The following is an 18,062-nucleotide window of genomic DNA, read 5'->3' as shown; positions in this document are numbered from 1 at the left end:
CATTGCACTCTGATGGAGCATTTAGCAATGCAATCCATAGCCTGGCTTTTGCCTGAACCCCCATCACTCCTCCTCTTGCATATAAGACAATATTTCAGATCTGCATATGAAAACAACACGCCTACCTTTGTTGCACATAGCTGCCTGCCTGTCTCTAGTTACCCCACTGGCTGTAGCTGCGTCCCTTCCGACATGGAATAACACCAACTGTAACGATAAACTGAAAATTAACAGTATAAACCTGCATCATTTTGGACTCTGGTATTTGCTGAATCCGGGTGACCTGACAATCGATGGTGGTGCCGCTGGTGATTCTGGCCTTCTTGGAATCTGTTGGGCCTATGTGTTAGCTCACACATCACTTGGGTATCCATGGTAACTACCACAACATGGTCATCTGCAGTTTACATCTAGCCCGTGGCATTGAATGGCATTTTAAAAGTGCTAAGGGTCCTGGTGCAATAATCCTCCCATGAGGATCAGCCTCAACGGCTTTGTAGATTGCACTCATGTCAGCAACTCCATATACATTTTTTTTTCTTCATGCTTCTTTCTTCATCCTTTTTTCTTTCTGTCATTCAGACTTTCATTCATTCGATCTCTCTCACTCACTTGCTTTAACTCATTTGTTCTCACTCACTCACTCACTCACTCAATCACTCACTCACTCATTCACTCTCACTCACTCTCACTCTCTCACTCACTCGCTCACTAAGTCAGTCTCTCTCTCTCTCTCTCTCTTTTTCTTTTTATATATATTTTTTTCCGTCTTCTTCTTCTTCTTCTTCTTCAGACCCTGTCATAGCACTAATGCCTTTCCAATACCACCAGCAGATGGAGACACTCCATTGCAACATTGGTTGTGAGCAGCAGTTTCTAAAAACAAATGCCTCATGGCGGATTTCCCATCCATCAATGGATGGTAAATTTTGTTTTTATCATTCACTGACCACAGATACCAATGCATGGTCAAGCAACAGCAATGACACACCCTTGTGTATAGGCATGAGACCCTCACGTCATTTAACAGGATTCAGCACCACCCACAAGACAGCTACCTGTCATGTCATGTCAAACCTGCACAGGTGTGCTAGATTATTATTATTTAGTTTTATTTTATTTTTTTACACCAATCAGTGTGCAAACATGGTCATTAAAACGCTAAATGAATAGACGTTCATAAACCAGTCAGTGCAACTCATCATTTTGGTCTCCAATTCTCAAACTCAAATTCTCACCCACGGAGGATTAAATGAGAATCTTTCTTGTTTAACACTGGAATGGGGTGGTGCACTGTTCACTACCCGAATATACTGCCACATCGGGTCAATGCATAGGGCGACAGAAGCAAGCTTCCAAATCAGCTCCCTTTCTCAAAAATCCATTTAATTTATGGTCCCCAGATAGGGAACGTATGTATCAGTATGTGCTCACAAGTCACCCAAGTGCAAGTATTCACACAAAAAAAAACGTGCCTCAGGATGCGATCTGTCGCAAGATCCTTTCTTTTTTTACACTTGATCTAAGCCAAAAGGCCTAGAGGGGATAACCGGGAAAGGGGTGGACCCAACCATGTCCCCTTCATGAGCACTCACATTACTCATAGGAATGGAAGGAAGGCTGGCAGCCAACCAGCCTCCCATACACTCTCTGGGTGGGTGGCAGTCAGCCACCCATACATACATACAGCACAGGCTAAACCCACATCATCACTTAAAAAAAGGACAGGCGACCATTGCACTCTGATGGAGCATTTAGCAATGCAATCCATAGCCTGGCTTTTGCCTGAACCCCCATCACTCCTCCTCTTGCATATAAGACAATATTTCAGATCTGCATATGAAAACAACACGCCTACCTTTGTTGCACATAGCTGCCTGCCTGTCTCTAGTTACCCCACTGGCTGTAGCTGCGTCCCTTCCGACATGGAATAACACCAACTGTAACGATAAACTGAAAATTAACAGTATAAACCTGCATCATTTTGGACTCTGGTATTTGCTGAATCCGGGTGACCTGACAATCGATGGTGGTGCCGCTGGTGATTCTGGCCTTCTTGGAATCTGTTGGGCCTATGTGTTAGCTCACACATCACTTGGGTATCCATGGTAACTACCACAACATGGTCATCTGCAGTTTACATCTAGCCCGTGGCATTGAATGGCATTTTAAAAGTGCTAAGGGTCCTGGTGCAATAATCCTCCCATGAGGATCAGCCTCAACAGCTTTGTAGATTGCACTCATGTCAGCAACTCCATATACATTTTTTTTTCTTCATGCTTCTTTCTTCATCCTTTTTTCTTTCTGTCATTCAGACTTTCATTCATTCGATCTCTCTCACTCACTTGCTTTAACTCATTTGTTCTCACTCACTCACTCACTCACTCACTCAATCACTCACTCACTCATTCACTCTCACTCACTCTCACTCTCTCACTCACTCGCTCACTAAGTCAGTCTCTCTCTCTCTCTCTCTCTCTTTTTCTTTTTATATATATTTTTTTCCGTCTTCTTCTTCTTCTTCTTCTTCAGACCCTGTCATAGCACTAATGCCTTTCCAATACCACCAGCAGATGGAGACACTCCATTGCAACATTGGTTGTGAGCAGCAGTTTCTAAAAACAAATGCCTCATGGCGGATTTCCCATCCATCAATGGATGGTAAATTTTGTTTTTATCATTCACTGACCACAGATACCAATGCATGGTCAAGCAACAGCAATGACACACCCTTGTGTATAGGCATGAGACCCTCACGTCATTTAACAGGATTCAGCACCACCCACAAGACAGCTACCTGTCATGTCATGTCAAACCTGCACAGGTGTGCTAGATTATTATTATTTAGTTTTATTTTATTTTTTTACACCAATCAGTGTGCAAACATGGTCATTAAAACGCTAAATGAATAGACGTTCATAAACCAGTCAGTGCAACTCATCATTTTGGTCTCCAATTCTCAAACTCAAATTCTCACCCACGGAGGATTAAATGAGAATCTTTCTTGTTTAACACTGGAATGGGGTGGTGCACTGTTCACTACCCGAATATACTGCCACATCGGGTCAATGCATAGGGCGACAGAAGCAAGCTTCCAAATCAGCTCCCTTTCTCAAAAATCCATTTAATTTATGGTCCCCAGATAGGGAACGTATGTATCAGTATGTGCTCACAAGTCACCCAAGTGCAAGTATTCACACAAAAAAAAACGTGCCTCAGGATGCGATCTGTCGCAAGATCCTTTCTTTTTTTACACTTGATCTAAGCCAAAAGGCCTAGAGGGGATAACCGGGAAAGGGGTGGACCCAACCATGTCCCCTTCATGAGCACTCACATTACTCATAGGAATGGAAGGAAGGCTGGCAGCCAACCAGCCTCCCATACACTCTCTGGGTGGGTGGCAGTCAGCCACCCATACATACATACAGCACAGGCTAAACCCACATCATCACTTAAAAAAAGGACAGGCGACCATTGCACTCTGATGGAGCATTTAGCAATGCAATCCATAGCCTGGCTTTTGCCTGAACCCCCATCACTCCTCCTCTTGCATATAAGACAATATTTCAGATCTGCATATGAAAACAACACGCCTACCTTTGTTGCACATAGCTGCCTGCCTGTCTCTAGTTACCCCACTGGCTGTAGCTGCGTCCCTTCCGACATGGAATAACACCAACTGTAACGATAAACTGAAAATTAACAGTATAAACCTGCATCATTTTGGACTCTGGTATTTGCTGAATCCGGGTGACCTGACAATCGATGGTGGTGCCGCTGGTGATTCTGGCCTTCTTGGAATCTGTTGGGCCTATGTGTTAGCTCACACATCACTTGGGTATCCATGGTAACTACCACAACATGGTCATCTGCAGTTTACATCTAGCCCGTGGCATTGAATGGCATTTTAAAAGTGCTAAGGGTCCTGGTGCAATAATCCTCCCATGAGGATCAGCCTCAACAGCTTTGTAGATTGCACTCATGTCAGCAACTCCATATACATTTTTTTTTCTTCATGCTTCTTTCTTCATCCTTTTTTCTTTCTGTCATTCAGACTTTCATTCATTCGATCTCTCTCACTCACTTGCTTTAACTCATTTGTTCTCACTCACTCACTCACTCACTCACTCAATCACTCACTCACTCATTCACTCTCACTCACTCTCACTCTCTCACTCACTCGCTCACTAAGTCAGTCTCTCTCTCTCTCTCTCTCTCTTTTTCTTTTTATATATATTTTTTTCCGTCTTCTTCTTCTTCTTCTTCTTCAGACCCTGTCATAGCACTAATGCCTTTCCAATACCACCAGCAGATGGAGACACTCCATTGCAACATTGGTTGTGAGCAGCAGTTTCTAAAAACAAATGCCTCATGGCGGATTTCCCATCCATCAATGGATGGTAAATTTTGTTTTTATCATTCACTGACCACAGATACCAATGCATGGTCAAGCAACAGCAATGACACACCCTTGTGTATAGGCATGAGACCCTCACGTCATTTAACAGGATTCAGCACCACCCACAAGACAGCTACCTGTCATGTCATGTCAAACCTGCACAGGTGTGCTAGATTATTATTATTTAGTTTTATTTTATTTTTTTACACCAATCAGTGTGCAAACATGGTCATTAAAACGCTAAATGAATAGACGTTCATAAACCAGTCAGTGCAACTCATCATTTTGGTCTCCAATTCTCAAACTCAAATTCTCACCCACGGAGGATTAAATGAGAATCTTTCTTGTTTAACACTGGAATGGGGTGGTGCACTGTTCACTACCCGAATATACTGCCACATCGGGTCAATGCATAGGGCGACAGAAGCAAGCTTCCAAATCAGCTCCCTTTCTCAAAAATCCATTTAATTTATGGTCCCCAGATAGGGAACGTATGTATCAGTATGTGCTCACAAGTCACCCAAGTGCAAGTATTCACACAAAAAAAAACGTGCCTCAGGATGCGATCTGTCGCAAGATCCTTTCTTTTTTTACACTTGATCTAAGCCAAAAGGCCTAGAGGGGATAACCGGGAAAGGGGTGGACCCAACCATGTCCCCTTCATGAGCACTCACATTACTCATAGGAATGGAAGGAAGGCTGGCAGCCAACCAGCCTCCCATACACTCTCTGGGTGGGTGGCAGTCAGCCACCCATACATACATACAGCACAGGCTAAACCCACATCATCACTTAAAAAAAGGACAGGCGACCATTGCACTCTGATGGAGCATTTAGCAATGCAATCCATAGCCTGGCTTTTGCCTGAACCCCCATCACTCCTCCTCTTGCATATAAGACAATATTTCAGATCTGCATATGAAAACAACACGCCTACCTTTGTTGCACATAGCTGCCTGCCTGTCTCTAGTTACCCCACTGGCTGTAGCTGCGTCCCTTCCGACATGGAATAACACCAACTGTAACGATAAACTGAAAATTAACAGTATAAACCTGCATCATTTTGGACTCTGGTATTTGCTGAATCCGGGTGACCTGACAATCGATGGTGGTGCCGCTGGTGATTCTGGCCTTCTTGGAATCTGTTGGGCCTATGTGTTAGCTCACACATCACTTGGGTATCCATGGTAACTACCACAACATGGTCATCTGCAGTTTACATCTAGCCCGTGGCATTGAATGGCATTTTAAAAGTGCTAAGGGTCCTGGTGCAATAATCCTCCCATGAGGATCAGCCTCAACGGCTTTGTAGATTGCACTCATGTCAGCAACTCCATATACATTTTTTTTTCTTCATGCTTCTTTCTTCATCCTTTTTTCTTTCTGTCATTCAGACTTTCATTCATTCGATCTCTCTCACTCACTTGCTTTAACTCATTTGTTCTCACTCACTCACTCACTCAATCACTCACTCACTCATTCACTCTCACTCACTCTCACTCTCTCACTCACTCGCTCACTAAGTCAGTCTCTCTCTCTCTCTCTCTCTTTTTCTTTTTATATATATTTTTTTCCGTCTTCTTCTTCTTCTTCTTCTTCTTCTTCTTCTTCTTCTTCAGACCCTGTCATAGCACTAATGCCTTTCCAATACCACCAGCAGATGGAGACACTCCATTGCAACATTGGTTGTGAGCAGCAGTTTCTAAAAACAAATGCCTCATGGCGGATTTCCCATCCATCAATGGATGGTAAATTTTGTTTTTATCATTCACTGACCACAGATACCAATGCATGGTCAAGCAACAGCAATGACACACCCTTGTGTATAGGCATGAGACCCTCACGTCATTTAACAGGATTCAGCACCACCCACAAGACAGCTACCTGTCATGTCATGTCAAACCTGCACAGGTGTGCTAGATTATTATTATTTAGTTTTATTTTATTTTTTTACACCAATCAGTGTGCAAACATGGTCATTAAAACGCTAAATGAATAGACGTTCATAAACCAGTCAGTGCAACTCATCATTTTGGTCTCCAATTCTCAAACTCAAATTCTCACCCACGGAGGATTAAATGAGAATCTTTCTTGTTTAACACTGGAATGGGGTGGTGCACTGTTCACTACCCGAATATACTGCCACATCGGGTCAATGCATAGGACGACAGAAGCAAGCTTCCAAATCAGCTCCCTTTCTCAAAAATCCATTTAATTTATGGTCCCCAGATAGGGAACGTATGTATCAGTATGTGCTCACAAGTCACCCAAGTGCAAGTATTCACACAAAAAAAAACGTGCCTCAGGATGCGATCTGTCGCAAGATCCTTTCTTTTTTTACACTTGATCTAAGCCAAAAGGCCTAGAGGGGATAACCGGGAAAGGGGTGGACCCAACCATGTCCCCTTCATGAGCACTCACATTACTCATAGGAATGGAAGGAAGGCTGGCAGCCAACCAGCCTCCCATACACTCTCTGGGTGGGTGGCAGTCAGCCACCCATACATACATACAGCACAGGCTAAACCCACATCATCACTTAAAAAAAGGACAGGCGACCATTGCACTCTGATGGAGCATTTAGCAATGCAATCCATAGCCTGGCTTTTGCCTGAACCCCCATCACTCCTCCTCTTGCATATAAGACAATATTTCAGATCTGCATATGAAAACAACACGCCTACCTTTGTTGCACATAGCTGCCTGCCTGTCTCTAGTTACCCCACTGGCTGTAGCTGCGTCCCTTCCGACATGGAATAACACCAACTGTAACGATAAACTGAAAATTAACAGTATAAACCTGCATCATTTTGGACTCTGGTATTTGCTGAATCCGGGTGACCTGACAATCGATGGTGGTGCCGCTGGTGATTCTGGCCTTCTTGGAATCTGTTGGGCCTATGTGTTAGCTCACACATCACTTGGGTATCCATGGTAACTACCACAACATGGTCATCTGCAGTTTACATCTAGCCCGTGGCATTGAATGGCATTTTAAAAGTGCTAAGGGTCCTGGTGCAATAATCCTCCCATGAGGATCAGCCTCAACGGCTTTGTAGATTGCACTCATGTCAGCAACTCCATATACATTTTTTTTTCTTCATGCTTCTTTCTTCATCCTTTTTTCTTTCTGTCATTCAGACTTTCATTCATTCGATCTCTCTCACTCACTTGCTTTAACTCATTTGTTCTCACTCACTCACTCACTCAATCACTCACTCACTCATTCACTCTCACTCACTCTCACTCTCTCACTCACTCGCTCACTAAGTCAGTCTCTCTCTCTCTCTCTCTCTCTTTTTCTTTTTATATATATTTTTTTCCGTCTTCTTCTTCTTCTTCTTCTTCTTCTTCTTCAGACCCTGTCATAGCACTAATGCCTTTCCAATACCACCAGCAGATGGAGACACTCCATTGCAACATTGGTTGTGAGCAGCAGTTTCTAAAAACAAATGCCTCATGGCGGATTTCCCATCCATCAATGGATGGTAAATTTTGTTTTTATCATTCACTGACCACAGATACCAATGCATGGTCAAGCAACAGCAATGACACACCCTTGTGTATAGGCATGAGACCCTCACGTCATTTAACAGGATTCAGCACCACCCACAAGACAGCTACCTGTCATGTCATGTCAAACCTGCACAGGTGTGCTAGATTATTATTATTTAGTTTTATTTTATTTTTTTACACCAATCAGTGTGCAAACATGGTCATTAAAACGCTAAATGAATAGACGTTCATAAACCAGTCAGTGCAACTCATCATTTTGGTCTCCAATTCTCAAACTCAAATTCTCACCCACGGAGGATTAAATGAGAATCTTTCTTGTTTAACACTGGAATGGGGTGGTGCACTGTTCACTACCCGAATATACTGCCACATCGGGTCAATGCATAGGGCGACAGAAGCAAGCTTCCAAATCAGCTCCCTTTCTCAAAAATCCATTAAATTTATGGTCCCCAGATAGGGAACGTATGTATCAGTATGTGCTCACAAGTCACCCAAGTGCAAGTATTCACACAAAAAAAAACGTGCCTCAGGATGCGATCTGTCGCAAGATCCTTTCTTTTTTTACACTTGATCTAAGCCAAAAGGCCTAGAGGGGATAACCGGGAAAGGGGTGGACCCAACCATGTCCCCTTCATGAGCACTCACATTACTCATAGGAATGGAAGGAAGGCTGGCAGCCAACCAGCCTCCCATACACTCTCTGGGTGGGTGGCAGTCAGCCACCCATACATACATACAACACAGGCTAAACCCACATCATCACTTAAAAAAAGGACAGGCGACCATTGCACTCTGATGGAGCATTTAGCAATGCAATCCATAGCCTGGCTTTTGCCTGAACCCCCATCACTCCTCCTCTTGCATATAAGACAATATTTCAGATCTGCATATGAAAACAACACGCCTACCTTTGTTGCACATAGCTGCCTGCCTGTCTCTAGTTACCCCACTGGCTGTAGCTGCGTCCCTTCCGACATGGAATAACACCAACTGTAACGATAAACTGAAAATTAACAGTATAAACCTGCATCATTTTGGACTCTGGTATTTGCTGAATCCGGGTGACCTGACAATCGATGGTGGTGCCGCTGGTGATTCTGGCCTTCTTGGAATCTGTTGGGCCTATGTGTTAGCTCACACATCACTTGGGTATCCATGGTAACTACCACAACATGGTCATCTGCAGTTTACATCTAGCCCGTGGCATTGAATGGCATTTTAAAAGTGCTAAGGGTCCTGGTGCAATAATCCTCCCATGAGGATCAGCCTCAACAGCTTTGTAGATTGCACTCATGTCAGTAACTCCATATACATTTTTTTTTCTTCATGCTTCTTTCTTCATCCTTTTTTCTTTCTGTCATTCAGACTTTCATTCATTCGATCTCTCTCACTCACTTGCTTTAACTCATTTGTTTTCACTCACTCACTCACTCACTCAATCACTCACTCACTCATTCACTCTCACTCACTCTCACTCTCTCACTCACTCGCTCACTAAGTCAGTCTCTCTCTCTCTCTCTCTCTCTCTCTTTTTCTTTTTATATATATTTTTTTCTGTCTTCTTCTTCTTCTTCTTCTTCTTCTTCAGACCCTGTCATAGCACTAATGCCTTTCCAATACCACCAGCAGATGGAGACACTCCATTGCAACATTGGTTGTGAGCAGCAGTTTCTAAAAACAAATGCCTCATGGCGGATTTCCCATCCATCAATGGATGGTAAATTTTGTTTTTATCATTCACTGACCACAGATACCAATGCATGGTCAAGCAACAGCAATGACACACCCTTGTGTATAGGCATGAGACCCTCACGTCATTTAACAGGATTCAGCACCACCCACAAGACAGCTACCTGTCATGTCATGTCAAACCTGCACAGGTGTGCTAGATTATTATTATTTAGTTTTATTTTATTTTTTTACACCAATCAGTGTGCAAACATGGTCATTAAAACGCTAAATGAATAGACGTTCATAAACCAGTCAGTGCAACTCATCATTTTGGTCTCCAATTCTCAAACTCAAATTCTCACCCACGGAGGATTAAATGAGAATCTTTCTTGTTTAACACTGGAATGGGGTGGTGCACTGTTCACTACCCGAATATACTGCCACATCGGGTCAATGCATAGGGCGACAGAAGCAAGCTTCCAAATCAGCTCCCTTTCTCAAAAATCCATTTAATTTATGGTCCCCAGATAGGGAACGTATGTATCAGTATGTGCTCACAAGTCACCCAAGTGCAAGTATTCACACAAAAAAAAACGTGCCTCAGGATGCGATCTGTCGCAAGATCCTTTCTTTTTTTACACTTGATCTAAGCCAAAAGGCCTAGAGGGGATAACCGGGAAAGGGGTGGACCCAACCATGTCCCCTTCATGAGCACTCACATTACTCATAGGAATGGAAGGAAGGCTGGCAGCCAACCAGCCTCCCATACACTCTCTGGGTGGGTGGCAGTCAGCCACCCATACATACATACAGCACAGGCTAAACCCACATCATCACTTAAAAAAAGGACAGGCGACCATTGCACTCTGATGGAGCATTTAGCAATGCAATCCATAGCCTGGCTTTTGCCTGAACCCCCATCACTCCTCCTCTTGCATATAAGACAATATTTCAGATCTGCATATGAAAACAACACGCCTACCTTTGTTGCACATAGCTGCCTGCCTGTCTCTAGTTACCCCACTGGCTGTAGCTGCGTCCCTTCCGACATGGAATAACACCAACTGTAACGATAAACTGAAAATTAACAGTATAAACCTGCATCATTTTGGACTCTGGTATTTGCTGAATCCGGGTGACCTGACAATCGATGGTGGTGCCGCTGGTGATTCTGGCCTTCTTGGAATCTGTTGGGCCTATGTGTTAGCTCACACATCACTTGGGTATCCATGGTAACTACCACAACATGGTCATCTGCAGTTTACATCTAGCCCGTGGCATTGAATGGCATTTTAAAAGTGCTAAGGGTCCTGGTGCAATAATCCTCCCATGAGGATCAGCCTCAACGGCTTTGTAGATTGCACTCATGTCAGCAACTCCATATACATTTTTTTTTCTTCATGCTTCTTTCTTCATCCTTTTTTCTTTCTGTCATTCAGACTTTCATTCATTCGATCTCTCTCACTCACTTGCTTTAACTCATTTGTTCTCACTCACTCACTCACTCACTCAATCACTCACTCACTCATTCACTCTCACTCACTCTCACTCTCTCACTCACTCGCTCACTAAGTCAGTCTCTCTCTCTCTCTCTCTCTCTTTTTCTTTTTATATATATTTTTTTCCGTCTTCTTCTTCTTCTTCTTCTTCTTCTTCTTCAGACCCTGTCATAGCACTAATGCCTTTCCAATACCGCCAGCAGATGGAGACACTCCATTGCAACATTGGTTGTGAGCAGCAGTTTCTAAAAACAAATGCCTCATGGCGGATTTCCCATCCATCAATGGATGGTAAATTTTGTTTTTATCATTCACTGACCACAGATACCAATGCATGGTCAAGCAACAGCAATGACACACCCTTGTGTATAGGCATGAGACCCTCACGTCATTTAACAGGATTCAGCACCACCCACAAGACAGCTACCTGTCATGTCATGTCAAACCTGCACAGGTGTGCTAGATTATTATTATTTAGTTTTATTTTATTTTTTTACACCAATCAGTGTGCAAACATGGTCATTAAAACGCTAAATGAATAGACGTTCATAAACCAGTCAGTGCAACTCATCATTTTGGTCTCCAATTCTCAAACTCAAATTCTCACCCACGGAGGATTAAATGAGAATCTTTCTTGTTTAACACTGGAATGGGGTGGTGCACTGTTCACTACCCGAATATACTGCCACATCGGGTCAATGCATAGGGCGACAGAAGCAAGCTTCCAAATCAGCTCCCTTTCTCAAAAATCCATTTAATTTATGGTCCCCAGATAGGGAACGTATGTATCAGTATGTGCTCACAAGTCACCCAAGTGCAAGTATTCACACACAAAAAAACGTGCCTCAGGATGCGATCTGTCGCAAGATCCTTTCTTATTTTACACTTGATCTAAGCCAAAAGGCCTAGAGGGGATAACCGGGAAAGGGGTGGACCCAACCATGTCCCCTTCATGAGCACTCACATTACTCATAGGAATGGAAGGAAGGCTGGCAGCCAACCAGCCTCCCATACAATCTCTGGGTGGGTGGCAGTCAGCCACCCATACACACATACAGCACAGGCTAAACCCACATCATCACTTAAAAAAAGGACAGGCGACCATTGCACTCTGATGGAGCATTTAGCAATGCAATCCATAGCCTGGCTTTTGCCTGAACCCCCATCACTCCTCCTCTTGCATATAAGACAATATTTCAGATCTGCATATGAAAACAACACGCCTACCTTTGTTGCACATAGCTGCCTGCCTGTCTCTAGTTACCCCACTGGCTGTAGCTGCGTCCCTTCCGACATGGAATAACACCAACTGTAACGATAAACTGAAAATTAACAGTATAAACCTGCATCATTTTGGACTCTGGTATTTGCTGAATCCGGGTGACCTGACAATCGATGGTGGTGCCGCTGGTGATTCTGGCCTTCTTGGAATCTGTTGGGCCTATGTGTTAGCTCACACATCACTTGGGTATCCATGGTAACTACCACAACATGGTCATCTGCAGTTTACATCTAGCCCGTGGCATTGAATGGCATTTTAAAAGTGCTAAGGGTCCTGGTGCAATAATCCTCCCATGAGGATCAGCCTCAACGGCTTTGTAGATTGCACTCATGTCAGCAACTCCATATACATTTTTTTTTCTTCATGCTTCTTTCTTCATCCTTTTTTCTTTCTGTCATTCAGACTTTCATTCATTCGATCTCTCTCACTCACTTGCTTTAACTCATTTGTTCTCACTCACTCACTCACTCACTCAATCACTCACTCACTCATTCACTCTCACTCACTCTCACTCTCTCACTCACTCGCTCACTAAGTCAGTCTCTCTCTCTCTCTCTCTCTTTTTCTTTTTATATATATTTTTTTCCGTCTTCTTCTTCTTCTTCTTCTTCTTCTTCTTCTTCTTCTTCTTCAGACCCTGTCATAGCACTAATGCCTTTCCAATACCACCAGCAGATGGAGACACTCCATTGCAACATTGGTTGTGAGCAGCAGTTTCTAAAAACAAATGCCTCATGGCGGATTTCCCATCCATCAATGGATGGTAAATTTTGTTTTTATCATTCACTGACCACAGATACCAATGCATGGTCAAGCAACAGCAATGACACACCCTTGTGTATAGGCATGAGACCCTCACGTCATTTAACAGGATTCAGCACCACCCACAAGACAGCTACCTGTCATGTCATGTCAAACCTGCACAGGTGTGCTAGATTATTATTATTTAGTTTTATTTTATTTTTTTACACCAATCAGTGTGCAAACATGGTCATTAAAACGCTAAATGAATAGACGTTCATAAACCAGTCAGTGCAACTCATCATTTTGGTCTCCAATTCTCAAACTCAAATTCTCACCCACGGAGGATTAAATGAGAATCTTTCTTGTTTAACACTGGAATGGGGTGGTGCACTGTTCACTACCCGAATATACTGCCACATCGGGTCAATGCATAGGGCGACAGAAGCAAGCTTCCAAATCAGCTCCCTTTCTCAAAAATCCATTTAATTTATGGTCCCCAGATAGGGAACGTATGTATCAGTATGTGCTTACAAGTCACCCAAGTGCAAGTATTCACACAAAAAAAAAACGTGCCTCAGGATGCGATCTGTCGCAAGATCCTTTCTTTTTTTACACTTGATCTAAGCCAAAAGGCCTAGAGGGGATAACCGGGAAAGGGGTGGACCCAACCATGTCCCCTTCATGAGCACTCACATTACTCATAGGAATGGAAGGAAGGCTGGCAGCCAACCAGCCTCCCATACACTCTCTGGGTGGGTGGCAGTCAGCCACCCATACATACATACAGCACAGGCTAAACCCACATCATCACTTAAAAAAAGGACAGGCGACCATTGCACTCTGATGGAGCATTTAGCAATGCAATCCATAGCCTGGCTTTTGCCTGAACCCCCATCACTCCTCCTCTTGCATATAAGACAATATTTCAGATCTGCATATGAAAACAACACGCCTACCTTTGTTGCACATAGCTGCCTGCCTGTCTCTAGTTACCCCACTGGCTGTAGCTGCGTCCCTTCCGACATGGAATAACACCAACTGTAACGATAAACTGAAAATTAACAGTATAAACCTGCATCATTTTGGACTCTGGTATTTGCTCAATCCGGGTGACCTGACAATCGATGGTGGTGCCGTTGGTGATTCTGGCCTTCTTGGAATCTGTTGGGCCTATGTGTTAGCTCACACATCACTTGGGTATCCATGGTAACTACCACAACATGGTCATCTGCAGTTTACATCTAGCCCGTGGCATTGAATGGCATTTTAAAAGTGCTAAGGGTCCTGGTGCAATAATCCTCCCATGAGGATCAGCCTCAACGGCTTTGTAGATTGCACTCATGTCAGCAACTCCATATACATTTTTTTTTCTTCATGCTTCTTTCTTCATCCTTTTTTCTTTCTGTCATTCAGACTTTCATTCATTCGATCTCTCTCACTCACTTGCTTTAACTCATTTGTTCTCACTCACTCACTCACTCACTCAATCACTCACTCACTCATTCACTCTCACTCACTCTCACTCTCTCACTCACTCGCTCACTAAGTCAGTCTCTCTCTCTCTCTCTCTCTCTTTTTCTTTTTATATATATTTTTTTCCGTCTTCTTCTTCTTCTTCTTCTTCTTCTTCTTCTTCAGACCCTGTCATAGCACTAATGCCTTTCCAATACCACCAGCAGATGGAGACACTCCATTGCAACATTGGTTGTGAGCAGCAGTTTCTAAAAACAAATGCCTCATGGCGGATTTCCCATCCATCAATGGATGGTAAATTTTGTTTTTATCATTCACTGACCACAGATACCAATGCATGGTCAAGCAACAGCAATGACACACCCTTGTGTATAGGCATGAGACCCTCACGTCATTTAACAGGATTCAGCACCACCCACAAGACAGCTACCTGTCATGTCATGTCAAACCTGCACAGGTGTGCTAGATTATTATTATTTAGTTTTATTTTATTTTTTTACACCAATCAGTGTGCAAACATGGTCATTAAAACGCTAAATGAATAGACGTTCATAAACCAGTCAGTGCAACTCATCATTTTGGTCTCCAATTCTCAAACTCAAATTCTCACCCACGGAGGATTAAATGAGAATCTTTCTTGTTTAACACTGGAATGGGGTGGTGCACTGTTCACTACCCGAATATACTGCCACATCGGGTCAATGCATAGGGCGACAGAAGCAAGCTTCCAAATCAGCTCCCTTTCTCAAAAATCCATTTAATTTATGGTCCCCAGATAGGGAACGTATGTATCAGTATGTGCTCACAAGTCACCCAAGTGCAAGTATTCACACACAAAAAAACGTGCCTCAGGATGCGATCTGTCGCAAGATCCTTTCTTATTTTACACTTGATCTAAGCCAAAAGGCCTAGAGGGGATAACCGGGAAAGGGGTGGACCCAACCATGTCCCCTTCATGAGCACTCACATTACTCATAGGAATGGAAGGAAGGCTGGCAGCCAACCAGCCTCCCATACAATCTCTGGGTGGGTGGCAGTCAGCCACCCATACATACATACAGCACAGGCTAAACCCACATCATCACTTAAAAAAAGGACAGGCGACCATTGCACTCTGATGGAGCATTTAGCAATGCAATCCATAGCCTGGCTTTTGCCTGAACCCCCATCACTCCTCCTCTTGCATATAAGACAATATTTCAGATCTGCATATGAAAACAACACGCCTACCTTTGTTGCACATAGCTGCCTGCCTGTCTCTAGTTACCCCACTGGCTGTAGCTGCGTCCCTTCCGACATGGAATAACACCAACTGTAACGATAAACTGAAAATTAACAGTATAAACCTGCATCATTTTGGACTCTGGTATTTGCTGAATCCGGGTGACCTGACAATCGATGGTGGTGCCGCTGGTGATTCTGGCCTTCTTGGAATCTGTTGGGCCTATGTGTTAGCTCACACATCACTTGGGTATCCATGGTAACTACCACAACATGGTCATCTGCAGTTTACATCTAGCCCGTGGCATTGAATGGCATTTTAAAAGTGCTAAGGGTCCTGGTGCAATAATCCTCCCATGAGGATCAGCCTCAACGGCTTTGTAGATTGCACTCATGTCAGCAACTCCATATACATTTTTTTTTCTTCATGCTTCTTTCTTCATCCTTTTTTCTTTCTGTCATTCAGACTTTCATTCATTCGATCTCTCTCACTCACTTGCTTTAACTCATTTGTTCTCACTCACTCACTCACTCACTCACTCACTCAATCACTCACTCACTCATTCACTCTCACTCACTCTCACTCTCTCACTCACTCGCTCACTAAGTCAGTCTCTCTCTCTCTCTCTCTCTTTTTCTTTTTATATATATTTTTTCCGTCTTCTTCTTCTTCTTCTTCTTCTTCTTCTTCTTCTTCTTCTTCTTCTTCTTCTTCAGACCCTGTCATAGCACTAATGCCTTTCCAATACCACCAGCAGATGGAGACACTCCATTGCAACATTGGTTGTGAGCAGCAGTTTCTAAAAACAAATGCCTCATGGCGGATTTCCCATCCATCAATGGATGGTAAATTTTGTTTTTATCATTCACTGACCACAGATACCAATGCATGGTCAAGCAACAGCAATGACACACCCTTGTGTATAGGCATGAGACCCTCACGTCATTTAACAGGATTCAGCACCACCCACAAGACAGCTACCTGTCATGTCATGTCAAACCTGCACAGGTGTGCTAGATTATTATTATTTAGTTTTATTTTATTTTTTTACACCAATCAGTGTGCAAACATGGTCATTAAAACGCTAAATGAATAGACGTTCATAAACCAGTCAGTGCAACTCATCATTTTGGTCTCCAATTCTCAAACTCAAATTCTCACCCACGGAGGATTAAATGAGAATCTTTCTTGTTTAACACTGGAATGGGGTGGTGCACTGTTCACTACCCGAATATACTGCCACATCGGGTCAATGCATAGGGCGACAGAAGCAAGCTTCCAAATCAGCTCCCTTTCTCAAAAATCCATTTAATTTATGGTCCCCAGATAGGGAACGTATGTATCAGTATGTGCTTACAAGTCACCCAAGTGCAAGTATTCACACAAAAAAAAAACGTGCCTCAGGATGCGATCTGTCGCAAGATCCTTTCTTTTTTTACACTTGATCTAAGCCAAAAGGCCTAGAGGGGATAACCGGGAAAGGGGTGGACCCAACCATGTCCCCTTCATGAGCACTCACATTACTCATAGGAATGGAAGGAAGGCTGGCAGCCAACCAGCCTCCCATACACTCTCTGGGTGGGTGGCAGTCAGCCACCCATACATACATACAGCACAGGCTAAACCCACATCATCACTTAAAAAAAGGACAGGCGACCATTGCACTCTGATGGAGCATTTAGCAATGCAATCCATAGCCTGGCTTTTGCCTGAACCCCCATCACTCCTCCTCTTGCATATAAGACAATATTTCAGATCTGCATATGAAAACAACATGCCTACCTTTGTTGCACATAGCTGCCTGCCTGTCTCTAGTTACCCCACTGGCTGTAGCTGCGTCCCTTCCGACATGGAATAACACCAACTGTAACGATAAACTGAAAATTAACAGTATAAACCTGCATCATTTTGGACTCTGGTATTTGCTCAATCCGGGTGACCTGACAATCGATGGTGGTGCCGTTGGTGATTCTGGCCTTCTTGGAATCTGTTGGGCCTATGTGTTAGCTCACACATCACTTGGGTATCCATGGTAACTACCACAACATGGTCATCTGCAGTTTACATCTAGCCCGTGGCATTGAATGGCATTTTAAAAGTGCTAAGGGTCCTGGTGCAATAATCCTCCCATGAGGATCAGCCTCAACGGCTTTGTAGATTGCACTCATGTCAGCAACTCCATATACATTTTTTTTTCTTCATGCTTCTTTCTTCATCCTTTTTTCTTTCTGTCATTAAGACTTTCATTCATTCGAT

The 18,062-nt window shown here is 43.4% G+C and overlaps 10 pseudogenes; all 10 read right to left on the bottom strand.

The window, feature by feature from the left end:
* Positions 1–1,283: 1,283 nt before the first annotated feature.
* LOC130344225 (U2 spliceosomal RNA) lies at positions 1,284–1,547 on the bottom strand (annotated as a pseudogene).
* Positions 1,548–3,022: 1,475 nt separating this feature from the next.
* On the bottom strand, positions 3,023–3,286 carry LOC130344224 (U2 spliceosomal RNA; annotated as a pseudogene).
* A 1,475-nt stretch (positions 3,287–4,761) lies between these two features.
* On the bottom strand, positions 4,762–5,025 carry LOC130344223 (U2 spliceosomal RNA; annotated as a pseudogene).
* Positions 5,026–6,508: 1,483 nt separating this feature from the next.
* LOC130344164 (U2 spliceosomal RNA) lies at positions 6,509–6,772 on the bottom strand (annotated as a pseudogene).
* A 1,476-nt stretch (positions 6,773–8,248) lies between these two features.
* LOC130344169 (U2 spliceosomal RNA) lies at positions 8,249–8,512 on the bottom strand (annotated as a pseudogene).
* Positions 8,513–9,993: 1,481 nt separating this feature from the next.
* On the bottom strand, positions 9,994–10,257 carry LOC130344222 (U2 spliceosomal RNA; annotated as a pseudogene).
* Positions 10,258–11,737: 1,480 nt separating this feature from the next.
* On the bottom strand, positions 11,738–12,001 carry LOC130344183 (U2 spliceosomal RNA; annotated as a pseudogene).
* A 1,490-nt stretch (positions 12,002–13,491) lies between these two features.
* On the bottom strand, positions 13,492–13,756 carry LOC130344146 (U2 spliceosomal RNA; annotated as a pseudogene).
* A 1,483-nt stretch (positions 13,757–15,239) lies between these two features.
* Positions 15,240–15,503, bottom strand: LOC130344111 (U2 spliceosomal RNA; annotated as a pseudogene).
* Positions 15,504–17,012: 1,509 nt separating this feature from the next.
* LOC130344145 (U2 spliceosomal RNA) lies at positions 17,013–17,277 on the bottom strand (annotated as a pseudogene).
* Positions 17,278–18,062: the final 785 nt, after the last annotated feature.

The sequence above is a fragment of the Hyla sarda genome, unplaced genomic scaffold (assembly GCF_029499605.1).
Source record: "Hyla sarda isolate aHylSar1 unplaced genomic scaffold, aHylSar1.hap1 scaffold_705, whole genome shotgun sequence".
Taxonomy (NCBI): domain Eukaryota; kingdom Metazoa; phylum Chordata; class Amphibia; order Anura; family Hylidae; genus Hyla; species Hyla sarda.
This window is presented reverse-complemented; position numbering and strand designations above follow the sequence as displayed.